Source organism: Suncus etruscus, chromosome 11, assembly GCF_024139225.1.
Source record: "Suncus etruscus isolate mSunEtr1 chromosome 11, mSunEtr1.pri.cur, whole genome shotgun sequence".
Classification (NCBI taxonomy): Eukaryota; Metazoa; Chordata; class Mammalia; order Eulipotyphla; family Soricidae; genus Suncus; species Suncus etruscus.
In genome coordinates this window covers 16,071,942-16,077,795 of record NC_064858.1, presented here as the reverse complement: position 1 = coordinate 16,077,795, position 5,854 = coordinate 16,071,942, and positions in this window count along the sequence as shown.

Genomic DNA, 5,854 nt, shown 5'->3' with positions numbered 1-5,854 from the left:
GGGGGACCATATGGGACGCCGGGGAATCGAACCGCGGTCCGTCCTACGGTAGAGCTTGCAAGGCAGACACCTTACCTCTAGTGCCACCTTCCCGGCCCCTAAAACATTTTTCTAAAGGGTCTATATGTATATATGTAGCTTTGTATAATTGGAAGATGATTAGTTTTTTTTTTTGTTTATTTTGTTTTCTTTTTGGTTTTTGGGGCCACACCCATTTGATGCTCAGGGGTTACTCCTGGCTAAGCGCTCAGAAATTGCCCCTGGCTTGGGGGGACCATATGGGATGCCAGGGGATCGAACCGCGGTCTTTCCTTGGCTAGCGCTTGCAAGGCAGACACCTTACCTCTAGCGCCACCTCACCGGCACCATGATTATTTGTATCTCTTCCCTCAAACTTAACCATTTAAAAGCTTTATTCATAAACCAGGGAGAAGTTCAGAATTGCTAGACACAGAAATTCAGAAGTTTATTAGCACCTTAATTTCCTTTATCTATTACATTTCCATACAGTTTCTCAGTTCATGGCATCTTCCCAATCAGCTGCTATTGCCTCATACTATAGGTACACTCAGTTTATGGCATCCTCCCAATCAGCTGCTATTGCCACATACCATACGTACATCGTCACTGCTTTCCTATTGACTTCCTACCTCATCTATCAAAGGTTTCTTGTATACCATCACAAAAAGACTCCATTGCTGGGCCCGGAGAGATAGCACAGCAGCGTTTGCCTTGCAAGCAGCCAATCCAGGACCAAAGGTGGTTGGTTCGAATCCCGGTGTCCCATATGGTCCCCCGTGCCTGCCAGGAGCTATTTCTGAGCAGACAGCAGGAGTAACCCCTGAGCACCGCCGGGTGTGGCCCCAAAAAAAAACTCCATTGCTGTTCAGTGAAAGGAAGGCATTTGAAGACTCAGTTTCAAAGTATAATATACTATGATCTCTGCTACCTTTCTGATGAGGTGAAAGGGAAAATTTGGGGTTCTTGGAGATATATGGGCTTGTATGGCTTTTCTGAAGTTCTTTAGATTCCATTGCAGATCAAATTGATGTTAAGGTCCATAGCTACAAGCAAATAGAAAAAGAAAAATAATATGAACAAACTTCTTGAATTAAGAAAAAAAAAATTGAGAAAGGGTCTTGGTGGGGAGTATTGGTATATATCTATATCTGTAAACACAGACAGATATATATATTTGGAGGGTATTTTTGGGGGGCGTAACCGGTGACGCTCAGGGTTACTCCTGACTATGCGCTCAGAAATCGCCCCTGATTTGGGTGACCATATGGGACACCGGGGATCAAACCACAGTCCATCCTATGTCAGCGCATGCAAGGTAAACACCCTACCTCTGCGCCACAGCTCAAGTTCCAAAATAGATAGATATACAGTATCGAAGAGGTGTGAAATCACACCCTTGGACCAGTAATAGTAGAGCTGGTAGGCACTTTCTTAGCACATGGCCAACCCAGCTTTGCTTCCTGGCACTTCATGTGGTCCCCTGTGGAATGATCTCTTGAGCACATAACCAGAAGTAAGCCCTGAACACTTACATTATGGCCCCAAATCAAACAAACAAAAACATGCCATATTTTCCGGTGTATAAGACGACTTTTGAAACAAAAAAAAAGTCAACCGAAAATCAGGGGTCCTCTTATACGCCGAGTATATCCCGAAAAATGTTTCAATATGCCGCTAAACGCAAATTGTCTGAATATTGCCACAAAACGAATTTTCCAATTCGATCTGCACCAATCACTGCCAGGCTGCTCGGACCGCCTCTCTAACTCGGCCAACCCAAGCAGTCTTTTTATGCATGCAAATTAGACAATATTCTGGACCCTAATGGACACTGTAAAAACCCTGCTCAGATTGGCTAGAGTCAGAGAGGAAGTCTATGACAGTAGAACCTTTGAACCTTTGCTTGTTGTGATTAGCTCACTGTGGTCCATACAGTTGCAGCACAGGAACGTTCTGTCTGATACAGCGAATATAGGCCTGAATCTATGTTTTAACTTCAAAATTAGGGGGTCGTCTTATATGCCCAGTCGTCTTATACGCCGGAAAATACGTAGTCTTACAGATCAATATTACTTAAAACCTTTTTTTACTTTTAAAACTTAAAGAAGGAACCAGAGCAGTGGCACAAGCGGTAGGGTATTTGCATTGCACGCACTAACCTAGGACGGACTGCAATTTGATTCCCCCAGCGCCCCAAATGGTCCCCCAAGCCAGGAGTGATTTCTGAGTGCATAGCCAGGAATAAACCCTGAGCATCACCGGATGTGGCCAAAAACAAAAAAAGCATGTTTTCTTAATTGGGTTATAATGCTTGCTATTTTAGAAAATATATAAGAGAAATTTATTTCTCAAAAAGAAACCTATTTCTGCCAGTTCTGAGAAGTTGGAAGTGTAGAATTAGGGTCTGATCAGTTATGGTTAATTTCCTTTTTTTTGGTTTTGGGCCAGAGTATTGGGACTCCCAGAATCAGTAATCGAAATCAGGTCCGTCCCGCCCTGGGTCATCAGCATGCAAGGCAAAGCCCTACCGGCTGTGCTATCGCTACGGCCCCATCAGAGAACTCTTTTTTTTGACCTATTTACTTTTTCTAAAGGTTCCACCTCCTAACACCATCATAATGATTATTAAATTTCAAGTTAAGACTTAGCAGGAGGACAGACACAAAGAGTCAGTCTCTTAAAAATTTTCAAAATTTTCTTAGTTAGAAAAGGGGAGGCAAGAAGAGAGAGAGCATAGCAGGTAAGGTGTTTGCTTTGCAAGCAGCTAACCCAGTTTTAATCCCAGCACTTTCTATGGTTCCCTGAGCATTTCCATGAGTGATTCCTGAATGAGAGCAGAGCCAAGAGTAACCCCTGAGCATTGCCAAGTGTGACAAAGAAAGAAAACAGAGGAGTGAGATATAAATAGCACAGTGACTAAGGCCTTTGTCTGGCATATGGCTGACCAGTCAGTCTCTAGCACTCCTTATCAGGAGTGATCCCTGAACACAGAATACACCCTAATACCACCCTAGTACCAGCAAAACAGAAATTTTCAATTTGTAAATAGTTGCAGAAACCTTTTAAACAATTTGGATGTGGTGCAGAAATCAACTTCAGGAGTGATTTCCTGAACATCATCAGGTGTGGCCCAATAAAAGAAAAATAAAAGGAGGCACCAAGGACCATTTATTTGGTCTGTGGCTCAAGTTAAGTGAGACCTCAAGGGGCTAGAGGGATAGCACAGCAGTAGGGCGTTTGCCTTGCACATGGCCACCCCAGATGGACTCTGGTTTGATTCCAGCATTCCCCTGAGCCTGCCAGGAGCAATTTCTGAGCCTAGAGCAAGAGTAATCCCTGAGCACCACCACTGTGACCCAAAAACAAAACAAAAGAGAGATACCTCAGATCTGTGTGTATGTATATGTTTTGGTGTATATTTGCCAGATGTACGTGTGTGTGTGAAAGAGTGTATGTTAAATGCAAGCATTTTAAGTAATACCACCTTTTGAACTCTGACTCAAAATATAGTATAAAATTCACATTTTGATAACTTGGTAATTCTTTCTGCTTGCTTTTATTTTTCATAACAGTTTTCTGTGTAGATTTATAAGATTCCTTGTCTTGAATGCCTTTTAAAATAGAAGATATTCATGAAGTACCTTAAATCTATCTTACGGTAGAGATACTACTGCCTGTGCCTTGAAAAGTCTGGGAGCTTTATAGAATAATATGTATCATAGCATATCTTAAAAATAAAAATGTCTATAGTTGATTATGAAGAAAGAAGGGCGAGTAGTTTCCGATATTTTTTTTTTTTGGCCACACCCGGCGGTGCTCAGGGGTTACTCCTGGCTGTCTGCTCAGAAGTAGCTCCTGGCAGGCACGGGGGACCATATGGGACACCAGGATTCGAACCAACCACCTTTGGTCCTGGATCGGCTGCTTGCAAGGCAAACGCTGCTGTGCTATCTCTCCGGGCCCAGTTTCCGATATTTTATACCTGTGACCAGCACCTATCCTTGGACCAGCAGTTTAAAATATTATGGTGCACCAATAATATTCAGGCAGTTTATACCTACAGACCAGCACTTGTGTGACATTTGAAAACCCCTGGGCTAATACATCTAAGGATGTATTAGAGGCATGAAAATATGTTTGGGAATTGGTCATAAGCCCACTTTACAGAAAAGGGAAATAAGGTGCAGACACCCAATGTAGGTGTCTATGAGATATAAGGAATTGGGACTTTTTCCCTGAAGTCTATTTTTCTCAATCATTTTTTTTAAAACAATGATGATACATGCATGCAAGATGTATCCTAATCCTTAACTTCTCTGCAGTTATTCCCACTCATTCAAGCATATGTGACTATAAGAAAGGAAGGTATTATAATTGTATTTAGATACAGATTTGACTTTTAAAATGTATGTGAGGAGACTCTCTCATCATCTCTTTCTCCCTCCCCCATCCAGTCCTCCTTTCATATCTGTTCACAACCCATGTGCAACACAAATAGGGTGTAGGATTGTTACCAAGCACTACAACTGAAAAAGTGCACAAGCATCACAACTAAAGGATGTGACTTCCCTTGAGCACATATGCAAGCACTACTACCAAATCTGTACAATTTGTACTTGAAAGGATGAGTAGCCCATGAACCATACTAGGCAGGTATGGCATGCACGCACACGCTTGCACACACACACACACACACACACACACAAAACTATTTGGGGAGATGTCATAAACAAAAATACTATTCATATACAAGTAAAAAGTCTCTTCCTTTTTTCCCCTTTATTTTTGATAATGCCATCCTCCATTTCTAAATTAAAATATTGAAGTAAATATAGAGAAATTAAGATGAATCAGAATGTGTTTTACAATAATTGGAATACTTGGTTTAGTGGGGAAAAAGGAATATTCATATTATGTTCTTCACTAACATTTTCCTTTCCAAACAGTTGAATTATGAAATTCTGCTTTATTCAGAAACACTTTTATCTAGGTATTCCTAATATTCCTTTAGAGATATATTCCAGCTCTGTTACCTTTCAAGAGCATAATACTTGAAATTGTTTATTGCATTCTTATACCATGCTTTGATATACAAGTAGATTGAGGCTTTATTCTTAACATTGAATAATTTAGTTAGCACTTAAATCTTAATATTTCACTGGTTTGTTTCAGGTAATAATAGTAAGGAATATTTCACAATTCACATTAAAATATAGCTTGGACGGGGTCTAGAGAGATAGCATAGAGGTAGGGCGTTTGCCTTCCATGCAGAAGGATGGTGGTTCGAATCTCGGTATCACATATGGTCCCCCAAGCCTGCCAGGAGTGATTTCTGAGCTTAGGGCCAGGAGTAACCCCTGAGCGCTGCTGGGTGTGACCCAAAAACAAAAAATAAAATAAAATAAAATATAGTTTGGAGACCTACTAATCCTACTTGGACTTTATATGAATGAGAAAACAGAATCAAGAAATGTTAATTTATTCCTAATAACAGGGCAAATTTGACCTACAAAGGCTCTGGTTTCTATGTCATATCTTTTTTTTGGGGGGTCATACCCAGCAGTGCTCACAGGACACTCCTGGATCTACGTTAAGAAATCTTTCCTTGTAGGCTCGGGGGATCATATGGGATGCAGGGATTCAAACTACCATCCTTCCGCATGTAAGGCAAACGCCTTACCTCCATGCTATCTCTCCAGCCCCTCTATGTCATATCTTATCTCTTATTGTCCTCCCATTAGTTCATAATGTATTATAGATCAGTTGTTCATAAAAACAAGTTGTTCATATAAAAAGCTAAAGGAGGGGCTGGAGTGGTGGTGCAAGGGGTGGG